The following is a 17427-nucleotide window of genomic DNA, read 5'->3' on the forward strand; positions in this document are numbered from 1 at the left end:
CTCAAGATCGTAAGTCACGCACAGGTCACACGAGAAGGCGAAAAGTCACGAAAAATGTGACTTTTGTGACCATCTGGCAACACTGGACGAAATCCTTGCGAAATAATTATATGCGAAGGATTGATTGTTACCAGCGGAAAAATATAGAAAAGCCATTTAATTTTATTTTCCATATTTTATCACCCATAAATATTAGATAAACTAGATAGAACTGCATACATAAATCAACAAATCTCATTTGAATCATTAACAAATAATGATAAAAATTTATAAACGAATTGTGGCTGACAGGGCTGACAAGAGCATGACAGGAATAATAATTATTTTATACGTAGCAACATTTTGCGGGAAAGGCGGGAGAGGCCGGGATTTTATAGTAGCGTCCACCCATAATACAATCAATACATATTATTATTTTCAATAAAAGATCATTTTAATATGAATTATTATTATGTGATTGTAATTTATAAAAATAAAATAGATCAAGCAAATTTTATATTATAACACAGAACCTCAATTTTAAATTTACTAAACTATAAAATCACATTGTTTATTAAAAATCAGTATTTAAATTTTCAAAAGATCTTTTGAAGTCAAATAGAGAACTAGAATTATTTTTAATTCATCATATTATTTATATTAGCACGATTTTAAACACTTAATTATGAACGCAACTGTAATAGAGGTTATGATTTTTGTAGCGCTGACAACACCACAGTTGGCTGCCGGCTGGGATTGCGGTCGCCGGCCGGGGAAGATTTGATGAACTTGTGAGTGAAAAGGACGTGATATTCCGGAATGTAGTGACCAATAATAGAAGGGCCACGTCTCCCGAAGCCGACTACCGGCTTGCCATCGTTTTTGTTGTACTCCCAGAATAGATTTGTGCGCCGGCAAACACACAGGAAACACCGCAAAGCCAAGAAACATTTAGGTAAACACATGATGTCTTATCGTTTTTAAGTGGTGTTCTGCCTTTTCGCAGAACTATTTTTGGCGGAATTTCATTTGCCAACCAACATTTCGCCGACGTTTCACTTTGACAACTAACGATTAGCAAATTTTTGTATGACAACGTTTCAATTGGTAGAATTATTGTAAAGCAGATTATTATAACGCCTCTAAACTTTTGGGAGACTTATCATTTGTCAAATCTTTCACTTGGTCGAACAACTCTTGGACGAATAACGTTTCGTTGAAGCTACAGTTCGCTTTTCATACATTAGGCAAGTTACAAATAAGAAAAAGATACATACCAAACAATCAAAAATGGCCGAGTTGTTCGACTTTTTATAATGTATATTTTAATATTTGAAGCCAGTGGCAGTGAGCGAGCGAAGCGAGCGAGCAGGACCTTCCGGGGCAGAGCCGACTTGGATATGGTTAGGTTAGAAGACTAAGGCGGGAGCTTTGCTCCCGCCTTAGTCTTCGAGGTTATTTTTTTTTCAACAACCTAAAAAACGTAATTACACAGCAACTTTCGGGTCAAATATCCCAACTTTCGTGTCAAATATCTCGGCCGTTTTTGATTTTAGAGAAAAGTTATTCCTACAAAACGGCCCCCCTTTGGCACAGTCTGACCAAATGAAACGATTTGTAGACAATAAACAACTAAGTGTATATTATGCCAACTAAAACATTCTACGACATGAAAGTTGGCATTTTGAAAATTGGCATTATAAAACACAGACCAAACGTTTAGTTGGCAACTGTGCGGTTGGCAAATAAAAAAAAACCATTTGATAAATTGGGAAATGAAAATTCGGCGAAATAAAATTCCGCCAAACGTGAGTTGGGAAGTGATAATCGGCCATACCATTTTCGGCGATAAATAAGAGAACCTTTTTAAGTACCTACTTGTAATTAGGTAGAAGACGGATCTAATGAAATCTAATCTTTTAGTATTGATACTACGCTTTCTGATAGTTTGTGTTGTTAATTTACATAAATTATTAGATTCGCATACTTAACTACTTACTTTATTTATAGTTCTAATAATTTTTAGAAAGTTTTCTACTCCTGCTCATGTACCTATTACCTACCAAGGCCCAGAACTAGTTTTCAGTCTGGCCCTCCTTAGAGGGTAGAAAATACTAATAAATTCCAATAAAAGTCATGTATTAATAAAATAAAGGCCAGAATAAAATGTTTCAATTTCAGTTGGCAATTATACTCAAGTGCTTTCTCCATTTCTTGTTGTATGTAAGACATAACCTTGACTATTCTATTATGGCTCCTCGACACGATGGGCCTACGTCGGCCACTCCAAGGGACGCAGCCATGCGGTAGAATGAAATAGCAATATCACTTGCTCCCTCTAACGCATAAATGCGTCCCTAGGAGTGGCCAGCGTTGGCCCATTGTGTAGAGGAGCCATTATAGTACAAACAGCAACACTCCTAACTGTACATCGGTGAACAACTTACACTGCGTGAGCTATATAATCGCTGCAGACTTTTCTTGGTCCAACTCTTGGGATGTCTTACAGCACGCGTTTTTTTAAAATTCATTCCGGCTTATAAAAGGTTTTTACTAATTTATTATTACAGCATACAGATCAGGTGAAAATGGCAGTGAACAAGAAATATATGGACTTGTACCTCACTGAGGTCTACAAGAAGTTCATAGCTATAAAGGATGAGGACTACAGAAAGTCACAGGATATCTTTAAGAAGGTGTTCGACCAGGTCAAACAAAAAATGGGCGAGAATTGCAACTACTTCAGCAAGTACAGCAAAGAGGTAGGTTTGGTTTGACTGTAACTCTGAAGCCATCCGTGTCACTCACACTAAAACACGACTATCCCTCTCATGTCTCACTACACAATGCTGCAGGTCTTGTCGCTTGAGGCGACCCAATTCTTTCTAATAGATGTGCTAATGAGAGCAAGGAATGAGGAAGCTATCAGGAGTATCAGGCTACAGACAACTCGACAGATGGGCATGCAAATAAGTCCTACTGAACCATACCACACCATATGTAAGGGCGTCATAAATCTAATTTATTTTTCTTTACTACATCAGTGGGAAACTAGCATACGGCCCGTCTGATGGAGGTCACTGTAGCCTATGGACGCCTGCAACTCCAGAGGTGATACATGCGCGTGGCCGATATTTTAAAAAGTTTAGTCTACCTTTAGTTTAATTTAATATTATTAGTTCTAATACAAAACATCTCAATATATAATTTCACGTCCTAGGTCCTATACGGCGGGAGCGTATCCGATGGCATAAAGGTGTCCAAACTGGACGAATTCGACATGGACATCGTCATCCGCCTTCCCATTAACTACGACCAAGGCGACGACGGGATCTGCCTCGAGACGGACATTCCCGGCTATGTTAGGATGAAGATCACAAATGCCTTCGACCATTTGGATAAACAGCCGGATTGGGAGAAGTGTCATAAAGTCACTAGAGAGTGGAGGTACGTACATACGTAACAACGCGCGGTTAAGTAAAGTAGCGCGGTACTTAAGCGGTTAAACCGCAAATTGTACTGGTAACCATGGTAACTCCAGGTGTAACCCGGGTTGGGTTAGAGGAATATCATTTGGGCCTAAGTACTTCAACTTTCCCGCCCCGCTGGATGCAGGTGGCGCAAGATCGGTCATTGTGGCACTCTTTGGGAGGCCTATTAGTGGACGTCCTTGCCTTGCTGATATGATGATGACTTCAACTGGCTTCTTTTTTTAGGGACAACGATAAATACTTCCTCCAGAACAAGTTCCGCGCCTGGATGCACGGCATCGTGCAGCGCGCCGTCAACGACATGAAAGGGGAGGTCCGTGTAAACGGGGACCTGTATCTGCTCAGCTACAAGTCAGCTGGCCCCGCGTTCACTTTGAATGTGAAGAATGGACCTGGTGTTGCGCCGTTCAAGTTGGATGTGGATCTGGTGCCGGTTATACGGTTTTCGGTACCACGGTGGCCTGAAGGATACAGGTGAATGTTTTATTCTACTAGTCTATGGGTTTAGGCACGATATGTCATAAGTCATAGACCTGTATCTGCTCAGCTACAAGTCAGCTGGCCCCGCGTTCACTTTGAATGTGAAGAATGGACCTGGTGTTGCGCCGTTCAAGTTAGATGTGGATCTGGTGCCGGTTATACGGTTTTCGGTACCACGGTGGCCTGAAGGATACAGGTGAATGTTTTATTCTACTAGTCTATGGGTTTAGGCACGATATGTCATAAGTCATAGACCTGTATCTGCTCAGCTACAAGTCAGCTGGCCCCGCGTTCACTTTGAATGTGAAGAATGGACCTGGTGTTGCGCCGTTCAAGTTGGATGTGGATCTGGTGCCGGTTATACGGTTTTCGGTACCACGGTGGCCTGAAGGATACAGGTGAATGTTTTATTCTACTATAGAATCTTATGGGTTTAGGCATAGAACTAATAAAGTTTGGGTCATAGACCTGGGGCCCATTTCTCGAAAGGTATTAGACTAATATTATTAGCCCACGACCTGTCAAATCGTATGAGTTTCCATAGCAACACACTAATAATATTAGTCTAATATCGTTCGAGAAAGGGGCCCAGTATCTGTTCAGGTATAAAGCTAGCCCCGCGTTTACTTAGAATGTGAAGTATGATGTTGCGCCGTTCTAGTTGTAGGCACGTGGATCTTGTGCCGATTATTATGTTTACTGGTTGGGTCAGAGGACACAATATAGTACATTGTGCAACATGGGGCGTAAGTTGAATATTGCAAACGAGAGTAAGTTAAATCGCGACGGCTTGCCAGAGCGATTTATAGACTGGAGTATGCAATATTATTACGCCCCGATTTACACACAATGTTTTTCATCACACTTGCGATACAAAAATTAATTATAAAGACAAAAAAACTGTTAATTATGGCACTAGAAACTTCATAACTTCCTAGGGAGAACGCTTTTTCTATAACACCCGCTAGACCTGCGTGCAATTCCACATTTACTGATCGAGTGTGATGAAAAAGTCTTTGCATAAACAATTGGCATCATTTTCAACTTGGAATTGGTAGAATATAATTATGGTGACCATTAAATACTGACTATATATAAATAGAGATATAGGGTACAGATATGGTTGTAATAGTTGAATGTTCGTCCCAACATCATGCAATAACACATCGCTAGAAAACCCTAAACGTTTTATCAAATTAAATATCCGGGCCATTGCGCTCGGGACTCAATCGGGAATTCTAAGTAATACCAACAACGGACCACTCTTGAACCTTAAGTCTTCGCAATAAGGTCTGGAATTGTCCGGTAACAGTGTATTGTAGATAATGACACGACCACTTGAGTGGGTTGAGTGGGTCCCGATAACTTGTGTTGACAAGAAATCTTAAGAGCGCTCTTACAAGAAAAGTCGAAATAATGCAAAATTGATGATACTAGTCGACGAAATTCAGAACTTTGTGCTCATTATTAGAAACAATGAGTACTTGTTCCAGTAAAAGCGTCTTCTTATCTTTTTAAATATCGTTGTAAATATTAGAAAAAGGACTTATTAAATTAGTAATGAATTTTTTTCTGATGGTCGTTTCCGAAAAACCCCGTGAAGCACTGAACGGCAAGCTCTTATTTGGAAATGTTGAGAAGTTTACTCTGCTAAACCTGGCTATTTTGTATTACTAATATCCTGTACTTTAGGCATATCAAACGATATTTTTCCTACATACCTTTGAGAAAGAGAAAATCAAAGTAAAACGAACTCAATTTTCTCTCCGAAACAAGTGTCAATTTCTACGAAAATCTACTTAATATCGAAGTCATTTTCATACTCAAGCAATCTGCAACGTTTGCTTATACTGTTGGTATACATTAGTGTTTATGAAATTCTACTATAATTTTTTGGCAATTTTTTGAAAACTACTCTATATTACCGATGACGCGCGCTCGCCAGCTCAGTGCCGCGGCAGAGCTTGTACAGGCAGGACGTGTGTCGGTCGGCTCCGCACATTTTCAACGGCGATGACGAGGTCTTTTATCATTGTGTGCGGCGGGCGCCGTGTAAAACGCTATACTGTGTGCGTGTAAACCGCAACGAGAGACTTTGATCCTAGCACTGTTTTTATAGTATTATAATTTATAATGGTACAGTTTAATAAACTACCGGACAGGATTAAAAATATTTGAAACGACCTGACATTCTATATGTACTTATTTGACTCAACATAGTACTCAGGGTCTGATGATGGAGCCGGAAGGTGGTCACCGGTACCAATCAACCATGCAACCAAACCACTTCGTGTTTAGGCTCGTTTTATTCGTCTTAACAAGATCTTTGACACAAAATAGTACTCAGGGACTGATGATGGAGCCGGAAGGTGGTCACCGGTACCAATCAACCATGCAACTAAACCACTTCGTGTTTGGGCTCGTTTGATTCGTCTCAACAAGATCTTTGACACAAGATCTGATGATGGAGCCGGAAGGTGGTCACCGGTACCAATCAACCATGCAACTAAACCACTTCGTGTTTGGGCTCGTTTGATTCGCCTCAACAAGATCTTTGACTTAAGATAGTACTCAGGGTCTGATGATGGAGCCGGAAGGTGGTCACCAGTACCAATCAACCATGCAACTAAAGCACTTCGTGTTTAGGCTCGTTTTATTCGTCTCAACAAGATCTTTGACACAAGATAGTACTCAGGGTCTGATGATGGAGCCGGAATGTGGTCACCGGTACTAATCAACCATGCAACTAAACCATTTCGTGTTTGGGCTCGTTTGATTCCTCTCAACAAGATCTTTGACACAAGATAGTTCTCAGGGTCTGATGATGGAACTGGAAGGTGGTCACCGGTACCAATCAACCATGCAACTAAACCACTTCGTGGTTAGGCTCGTTTTATTCGTCTCAACAAGATCTTTGACACAAGATAGTCCTCAGGGTCTGATGATGGAGCCGGAAGGTGGTCACCGGTACCAATCAACCACGCAACTAAACCACTTCGTGTTTAGGCTCATTTTATTCGTCTCAACAAGATCTTTGACACAAGATAGTACTCAGGGTCTGATGATGGAGCCGGAATGTGGTCACCGGTACTAATCAACCATGCAACTAAACCATTTCGTGTTTGGGCTCGTTTGATTCGTCTCAACAAGATCTTTGACACAAGATAGTACTCAGGGTCTGATGATGGAGCCGGAAGGTGGTCACCGGTACCAATCAACCATGCAACTAAACCACTTCGTATATGGGCTCGTTTGATTCGTCTCAACAAGATCTTTGACACAAGATAGTACTCAGGGTCTGATGATGGAGCCGGAAGGTGGTCACCGGTACCAATCAACCGTGCAACTAAACCACTTCGTGTTTAGGCTCGTTTTATTCGTCGCAACAAGATCTTTGACACAAGATAGTACTCAGGGTCTGATGATGGAGCCGGAAGGTGGCCACCGGTACCAATCAACCGTGCAACGAAACCACTTCGTGTTTAGGCTCGTTTTATTCGTCTCAACAAGATCTTTGACACAAGATAGTACTCAGGGTCTGTTGATGGAGCCGGAAGGTGGTCACCGGTACCAATCAACCATGCAACTAAACCACTTCGTGTTTGGGCTCGTTTGATTAATCTCAACAAGATCTTTGACACTGAAGATACACAAGGTTTGATTATGGAGCTGAAAGGTGGCCACGGGTACCAGTCTATCATGTAACTGAACCACTTCGTGTTTAGGCACGTTTTATTCATCTCAACAAGATCTTTGACACAAGATAGTACTCAGGATCTGATGATGGAGCTCGAAGGTGGCGACGGGTACCTGTCTATCATGCAGTGTTGGCATCAGTCTGAACTAAATCAATCCAGATTGATCAATCGAATTGACGCGTCAATCCGAATTGATCAATTCGAATTTATTTAATTCTGATTGACGCGTCAATCAGATTGAATCAATTGGAATTAACGCATCAATCCTCAATTCGAATTAAATCAATTCTCAATCTAGATTAACCTAGGGTTCCTTTCCCTTCCCTAAGATTAGTTTTCAAAGGTGTCCTTTTTAGGGACTTACTTACTGGAATTAAAGTCGATATCTGAGGTTCCCAGAGGTTCGAAAACATGTTCCTGATGTCAGTATTGACTGATGTCCCTTTTAGGGACATTTTTCGAAATTGGCCAATTACGTTCATATTCGTAATCGATGTCGACCATAAGTCCCGAAAAATGTTTCTGACGTCAGTATTGAAGGATGTCGCTTCCATTTCGGGACATTTTTTAAAATTGATCGTTGGCCCTTTAAAACGATATCTGAGATTTCCAAAGGTTCCGTAACATGTTTCCGACGGCAATACAGACGGAGTTTCCTTTTTTTCTGGACATTTATGGGACATTTCTTCCAATTAACCGATTGCGTTCAAAATCAATATCTGAGGTGCCCAAAGGTTTCGAAACATGTTTCTGACGGCAATACCGAGAAATGACCTTTTTTCAGCAGGGTGGCGTAATGCAGGTAGTAAAGTAAGTAAGTACGCGGCTAAAGTGTAGAATCTAAATATTGCCGTTGAAACCATATTTTGCACCTCAGATATCGATTTTGAATGCAATCAGTCACTTTCAAAGAATGTCACTAAAATGTCCCAAAACAGGACACCTTTCAATATTGCAGTTGAAAAAATGTTTAGAAACCTCTGTTTACCTCAGATATCGATTTTAAACGCAATCGGGTAATTTCTAGAAATGTCCCAAAAAAGGACATCTCTCAATATTTCCCTCGGAAACAAGTTTCGAAACCTTTAGGCACCTCAGATATCGATTTTGAACGCTATCCGTTAATTTCAAGGAAAGTCCCGAAAATGTTCCAAAAAGGACATCCTTCATATATAGCCGTCGGAAACATGTTTCGGAACCTTTGGTAAACTCAGACACCGCTTTTGACCGCATTTGGTCAGTTTCACAAAAATGGCCTAAATAAAAAGGACATTAGGTAGGTACATACAAAGTAATCGTCAATCCGAATTGACGATTGAGGATTGACCGATCAATTCGAATTAACGATTAGTAATCGTCAATCTTCAATCAGTAGATTTAGAATTAGTTTCGTCAATTCGAATTGATCGGTCAATTCTCAATCGTCAATCGTCAATTCGAATTGATGTTTTGCCAACACTGCTATCATGTAACTTAACCACTTCATGTTTGGGCTCGTTTGATTCGTCTCAACAAGACCTTGGACACAAGTTAGTACTCAGGGTCTGTTGATGGAGCTGGACTGTGGCCACGGGTACCAGTCTACCATGTAACTGAACCACTTCGTGTTTGGGCTCGTTTGATTCGTCGCAACAAGATCTTTGACACTAGATACTACTCAGGGTCTGATGATGGAGCTCGAAGGTGGCGACGGGTACCAGTCTATCACATAACTGAACCACTTCGTGTTTGGGCTTCGTGTTTGCTTTACCACCTAGTGTCAAAGATCTTGTTGAGACTAATCAAACGAGCCTAAACATGAAGTGGTTTAGTTGCATGGTTGATTGGTACCGGTAACCAACTTCCAGCTCCATCATCAGACTCTGAGTATCACCTAGTGTCAAAGATCTTGTTGAGATGAATAAAACGAGCCTAAACACGATGTGGTTTAGTTGTATGATTGATTGGTAATGGTGACCACCTTCCAGCTCCATCATCAGACCCTGAGTACTGTCTTGTGTCAAAGATCTTGTTGAGACGAATCAAACGAGCCCAAACACGAAATTGTTTAGTTACATGAGAGACTGGTACCCGTGGCCTCCTTCCAGCTCCATCATCAGACCCTGTGTATCTTCAGTGTCAAAGATCTTGTTGAGACGAATCAAACGAGCCCAAACACGAAGTGGTTTAGTTACATGATAGACTGGTACCCGTGGCCACCTTCCAGCTCCATCATCAGACCCTGTGTATCTTCAGTTTCTTGTAACTTGTTTCTTGTAAATAAGCGAGTACCTATAATTTCTTTCGAGTAATATACGTTCATAAGTACGAGTATGGGGCTATTCATAAATTACGTCGTTTTAAATGGGAGGAGGGGGGGGTCTGGACATCGGATGATGGTAGCATGACGTAGGAGGAAACAGAGTCATCCGAAGCATGATTTTTGAATGATTTGAGGGATGGGGGGGTCAAAAATAGATGACGTAATTTATGAACAGCCCCTATGTACATTTGCACTGCATTTAGTATTTTCGTACTTACCAAATAACAGTTTTAGGACTTTATAAGTTAAGTACAGTTAGTGTTGTTATGGTTGATTTCAATATGCTTCGCGAAGGATCAAGAATGTTTAATCCATCATTGTAGTGCGAGTGTGGTAGAAGGGATCGGAATACTGAGCTCGCACGGCCTGCCGCAGCGCGTAAAATACCTAAACTCGCTCAACCCCGAAATGTAATAGCACTCTTAATGTTTCTTTGGTTTCTTGTAGATAAGTTTTTTTTCGCTCGAGTATTGGAGTTGTTACGAGTATTTGTGAAAGGACGAAAATTCAAATCATTTTAGCTATTTTAACGAATTCTCTGTTTGTAGTCGCTTTCCTCGATTCGATTTTAACGAATTCTCTGTTTGTAGTCGCTTTCCTCTACAAAGCGGGAAAACTCTGGGATCGGCTACGATCATAGCGCTACGAAAACGTTGGCAGTGAATGTGTTAAAATTAATTATGATGTGTCTCCAAAACTATTCGACGGGAACTGGATCTGGATTAAATCATGTTAATGATATTAAGATATTTTCTGCGCTTATCCAAAGTAGTTAATCTTTTATTTATGTATTCGACCACGTCTAAAATTCTGGGCAGAAACCCTCTTTTTTTGTCCAGAAGTCCTGTGTAACACATCCAACTAACAACTGCATATTGTCCAGACAAATGGAGGGCAGCCAGAGTCGTGACTGGCTGGTGGTGCCAAAACCCAACAAGGGCCTCGAGGACACGCAGCAGAACCGGTGCTGGCGGCTCTCCTTCCAGGACTTCGAGCGGGACATGATGAAGGGGTGCCAGCAGCTGAAGAGCACCATACGATTGGTAAGAGTTATTGCAGAGTGGTGGTCCTGAACTATAAGGGTCTGAAGACCAGCAGAACCGGTGCTGGCGGCTCTCCTTCCAGGACTTCGAGCGGGACATGATGAAGGGGTGCCAGCAGCGGAAGAGCACCATACGATTGGTAAGAGTTATTGCAGAGTGGTGGTCCTGAACTATAAGGGTCTGAAGACCAGCAGAACCGGTGCTGGCTGCTCTCCTTCCAGGACTTCGAGCGGGACATGATGAAGGGGAACCAGCAGCTGAAGAGGACTATACGATTGGTAAGAGTTATTGCAGAGTGGTGGTCCTGAACTATAAGGGTCTGAAGACGAGCAGAACCGGTGCTGGCTGCTCTCCTTCCAGGACTTCGAGCGAGACATGATGAAGGGGTGCCAGCAGCTGAAGAGCACCATACGATTGGTAAGAGTTATTGCAGAGTGGTGGTCCTGAACTATAAGGGTCTGAAGACCAGCAGAACCGGTGCTGGCTGCTCTCCTTCCAGGACTTGGAGCGGGACATGATGAAGGGGAGCCAGCAGCTGAAGAGCACTATACGATTGGTAAGAGTTATTGCAGAGTGGTGGTCCTGAACTATAAGGGTCTGAAGACCAGCAGAACCGGTGCTGGCTGCTCTCCTTCCAGGACTTGGAGCGGGACATGATGAAGTGGTGCCAGCAGCTAAAGAGCACCATACGACTGGTAAGAGTTACTACAGAGTGGTGGTCCTGAACTATAAGGGTCTGAGGACCAGCAGAACCGGTGCTGGCGGCTCTCCTTCCAGGACTTGGAGCGGGACATGATGAAGGGGTTCCAGCAGCTGAAGAGCACCATACGATTGGTAAGAGTTCCACTCTTCAACATAGGCACTCGCAATGGTGGAGCCAAAATTTTGGTGTGGGAAGGGCTAGAACTCAATTAGGGACCCTATTTTTTTGGAGGGACTCTGATACTATTGAGAGGTACTGGGATATACTCGTTGGCCATGCCAGTGATTAGTAGGTCGACACAGTAGGCTTTGCTCCATCTGGCATAAAAATACATAAGGGGTCATCCATTAATTACGTCACACCAATTTCTAGGTTTTTTGACCCTCCCCCCCCCCCCCCTTGTCACACTTGGTCACATTTGGCAAACCCCCACACTAGTGACGTCACATTTTTTCTACGAAATCGCCAAATCAAATTAAGTAAGTACCTAAGTATTATTAATATTTTATCAAAATATTTTTGACGATATAAATATTAGTAATTTTATAACTCAAAACTGCTTAGGAAAGAAAATTCAACGATTAAAAACTATTTTCGTTTTAAAAACTTGTTATTTAAATGTACAGCGAACTAAATAATTTAAATAAATTTTCGGTTACTGATGAAGTTAAAGTGACGTCACAAAGTTTGTGTCTCCCCCCTCCCCCATGTCACATTTTCTTGACCCCCTCCCTCCCCCTAAACGTGTGACGTAATTAATGGATGACCCCTAAGAACATAGGGTCATAGCGTAAAGATTAGCAAAGCATTCACTCGTTGTAAGTACTACTTAAACGACGTCCACTGTTGACTTGTATGGATCGTATAATCTTTTTTTGTTACCGATAAGGAATGATAGCAACAATTGACAGGATGCGATGAATAGAATACTAATGAAGAATACACTAATACTTACTACTAACTATATTCGTGTATAAGTATAATGATTATAATGAATTTTACTGGTCTTTTTATCTTATGGACTGTATCGTTTATTATAAATACAGATTAAACCTGGTCTAACTGTTGACGTGTGTATTATTTTGTATTACTATGTTCTTAAGGTATAATCTGGGCGTATTTTTAAGCCATATCTGATATAAGAAGGTTTTACATTTATTTTATTTTTGATTTTAATACCGTCTAGCAAATGTAATTTGGACAAGCCTATCGAGCTTAATTTGAGACTATTTCACCGTTTCCTTGGTACGATTTAAAGAAACAAAAGGTTAATATGCTGCCAAAATATGCCATCTAAGTGTCCTTTTCATGATTGCTCAATTGAACATCCACAGAATAAATGTGGTGATTTTTTATCTTTACATGAAAACGACTTTTTATGCAACATTTTGGATTCCCGTCAATTTCTGACGCTAGCGAAATAAGGGAAACAGCTAAAAGTATCTACCGAAATCCAAAGCCTAACGGACATTCATGGCGTTGAACCATGGCTAGAACAGGTCGATAGAAACGCTCCATGATGGTTATATTGTATACCAAAGTCGGGGTTGTCGTAAGCATGCCATATTTTCAAAAAGGCCACCAAGCACAGATCCAAAACTTTTTTTCCAACTAAAAGAAATGATTAGACTATGCCCAGATGTTTCGCTTTACGAATCATATGTAATTGCTGTTTACATAGTACGTTTTTTTTGTGTAATATCTCGTCTTGTTCGCAAACCGTAAATTTTCTTGTAGTATTTGTCCAAAATCGTTGTAGTTACTCGGAAGGATTGGGTAAATATTGTCCAAACCATATGCTTTACGTGATCTCCCAGGACGAAATGTTACTTATTATTAAAGCACCAATTAAACTATATGTGTATTTTTTTAATAAAAATATAATACCAGAAAAAACGGCTAAGTAAAGTTGTATTTATAATAAACGATACAGTCCTTAGTTAGCATTAATAATTAATTATTAACTTTTTAAAAGCTCCCGGCAAATCTCTATTATTATGGCGAAAACATAAGGGAAGGTTATGGATTTTGCAGTCTAAGTAGGTATACAAAGTATCTGTGGATATTCCACCGTGGCGTCGAGACTATGAATGAGGTGTCAATGGAATCCTCTTTGTAATTCTAGTAACAGTTGACTAGTTGATTTGTAATTTTATGATGAGCGAGGTAGTTTCAATAACTCATTTTTAGTTACTTCTAAAGTAATTAAATACCTACGTATACTTGCAGGTAAAGAAGCTACGAGACGCGCTCGGCCTCAAGTACATCGCCAGCTACTACATCAAAACCCTCTTCCTCTGGAAGATCACGCAAGAAAACGACCGCAAATACTGGCAGAATAAAATCTCCTTCCTCTTCCAAACCATGCTTGAGGACCTACACGACGCGCTCGAGAAAAAAGAAATCAAATACTACTGGAATGATGACCTCAATCTCATTGAGGGTTTAAGACCATCTTTGCAAAAACTCTACGCCGAAAAGTTACTAGAAGTGATCAATTCATTAAAAGCAGGCGCTATTGAAAAAGTAGTAGCCGCTTTGCTGAACGCCGAAGAACTCGCGGAATATAAAGAATCAGAATTTTACGAACAACATTTGGCCGTTCTTAATAATGCTACGTTAAAACACCAGAGTTCAGTGAAATCTGTAAGTAGTAGTTGCAGCAACGGGAGTCAGGATGATGTTGACGGAAAAACTCAAATTGACGCGATCGGTTTGAAAACACTTATATCAAAGATGGATAAGTTGTCAGACAAGTTTGATAAAATGAGTGTGTGCTTGTTGGATAAAGTGGACGCGTTGTCGGATAAAGTGGATGCGCTGGCGGATAAGGTGGCGCTGCAGGAGATGAAATTGGAGGGTTTGGGTAAAAAGAAGGTTGAAAATGATATGGTTTTGAATCTTCTTGGCGCTGACCCGCTGCCGGGGGGTTTTGCAGATGTGGTACATTAGGCAAAGTTGTGTACAGTTAAGGTACAAGTTGGAAGCCGGCGACGTGTCGCGACTGCAGACACTTCGCGGCGACACGACAGGTTTCTATGTTTTTCTATGAAAGGCCATTCGAACTCGGCGATGTGTCGCCCGACCGTAGATCGGAATTGCCTCTCTCACTCTCACTCGGAGTCAACTGCATATGGTCGAAATTATAACACAAAGACATGACGCCGCGACGTTAACATCTGAGGCTCTACCGCGAACCACGTTCGACGTGTTGCCTCCCCGTCACACTTACGTACGAATTTACAAGTGCGACAGAGAGGCAAGTCGCCTGTCGTCTGGAGTCGGGACACATCGGCGTGTTCCAATTTGTACCTTTAGCATCATTAGTAGCAGCACAATATGACAACACACGAAAAGTATCTGTCAACTTAAAAAAAAATACATATCCTTATAGTTCGCGTTAAAAAACTATACACTAAATTGTTTTGCATATAGAGACAAGTCTCTCAATGTATTTCCGGACCGATACAGCCTTCAAAACTTCAAGAAAGACGTTGTATTACGATTACAATAGGATTAGTTATTAAGTACATGACCAAAAAAATTGGGATCTATATGTGAATCCCTAAAGTTTTTTCTCCCATCTTTGCATTCCTTAATATTGTTTGTCATAATGATCAGTAATGGATGCTGATAAGCAATAATGTGTCATCTCACATCCATTTTTCAATAAAATGTCAACTTTAAGCGTAAATTTTTGAGTTGACATCTTATTGAGAAAATAATGTGGGTTGACACATTATTGCGTATCAGCATCCAGTTGTCCTAACACTAAAAACCCTAATTATTGATTAATTATCCTAATGTTATTAATTATAATTCACATATTTTCTTTTTTGCGAGGGTCGCAGTTCTAACCCTAACCTTACCTACTTTTGTGGCAGCAAGTTCTAAAACGTAACCATTTTTCAGAACCTTACATTATGGAAAATAATCATTATGACAATTGATCGTTAGGTCATGTGCCCATTAGGACAAACCAGTTAGGGCATGTGACTTTAGGACAAACGTTGTTAGGGATTCAGAATGACATCCAAAAAATTGTAACCTAATGCTTTAGATGCATGCTGTACTATTATTGTTCCGTCTAATGGTGCTTTTTAAAAGTCGGGCGCGATGTAAAAGCACCTTCAGGGCGCGTAGCCAACGTGCCAATCGTTAATGCTCCGTAGCGTATCGTAGTCATCTCCCTCTCACTCTTCCACACTAGTGCGACATTGGCAGTTGCGTTTCGTTCGCTACGGAGCGTTAACGATTGCACGTTGGCTACGCATCAGTACGATCTCTTTATTTTGACATAATTTATATAAGCTTTAAGATTTATAATAAGGCCTAGTAAAACGCATCTACTCGTAATAATAAGTTTATTATGGTAGTAGTGCAATATAGACATCACTTTTTAAATTATGTAAGTTTTAAATACGTATTATGGACGTAGGTAGGTCAGTCCAAGGTTACTCTGCACTGACTTGACAAGCGATAGTTTGAAGTGCCACAATAAACGTCGAATTGATATATAACTAAGAAGCAAATCGTTTCATAAAGATATAATTAATATGTACTTACCTTACCTTACCTTAGAGTTGTCCAAGGGGTGTAAGCCTTTAAGAAATTACATATAGGGTGACTGCTATATTGCCCACTCTTAAAAAAAAGATTTCTATTGCCTTGTTTCTTTCTGCGTTACCACAGAATAAATAGGTAATAGTACTAGGTACAGAAGACTCACTCTCTAACAAAACGCGTCTGTTACGATCAGCACAGATATGGCCGCTAGGTGGCGACAGCGCCACGCGCGGCTTAGGGCCCCCCCACATCTGGCGTCTTTCGAGCGTCGGCGTCTGTCGGCGTCGGTCCAGCGCTATGGAAAATGACGTCGCTGCGCAGTTGCGTCGACGCCGCGTCGACGTTGCGTCGACGTCGGCCATAGAATTGTAGACGCCGACGCTCGAAAGACGCCAGATGTGGGGGGGGCCCTTATGGCAAACCCCAAAATTGGGGTCGAACGGATGTACTTTTAGCTACCTGTAGCAAAGCGGCGAAATCGCGGAGTGAGACACGCCTGGCGTTACTATGGAGTGGCCAATAACTATAGCATTTTCTCGAGTAGGGTGACCCTACTCTGGGTGGCCGAGTGGCTGAGGCATCTGCCGCGAATTCAGAGGACGCTGGTTCGATCCCAGCCCTGGACAATGGAGGCCTTGGTCACTTATTATTTGGTATATAACATCTATTTCAGTCGATTTGCTATTAAAAACAACGTTTATGGTGGCACTCTACACTTTATCGCTGCAGAGTTACCTTAGATGGATTCCAGTAATTATTTTTATAGGTACTTATTATTATTTTAGAATACAACGAATGTCCCCATCTGTAAAATAAGGGATTAAAACGAATAATTCAATTTTAAATATTACCTACTAAGATAGAAGTACTAGTGCTCGACGCTGCGCTAGTATTCGACATGGGCACTTTATGTCAAAGTGACAAGGATTAAATTTGAATACAGAAAAATCTTCGCCGTTCAAATTTATCCTATACATACACACCTTTATAAATTTAACCTAAAGTGCCCATGTCGAATACTAGTGCAGCGTCGAGCATTAGTACTTCTACCTTACGTGTCTTGTAACATTTAAATTTAGAATGATAATTTTATAATTTAAATATTATAATTATGTGACAATAATAAATACATACCTATATCCAAATAGGTATACATTAGTAAATA

General features: G+C 40.9%; 1 pseudogene; it reads left to right on the plus strand.

The window, feature by feature from the left end:
• Positions 1-713: 713 nt before the first annotated feature.
• LOC134665739 (cyclic GMP-AMP synthase-like receptor) lies at positions 714-16452 on the plus strand (annotated as a pseudogene).
• The last annotated feature ends 975 nt before the right edge of the window (positions 16453-17427 follow it).

Source organism: Cydia fagiglandana, chromosome 7, assembly GCF_963556715.1.
Source record: "Cydia fagiglandana chromosome 7, ilCydFagi1.1, whole genome shotgun sequence".
Lineage (NCBI taxonomy): Eukaryota > Metazoa > Arthropoda > Insecta > Lepidoptera > Tortricidae > Cydia > Cydia fagiglandana.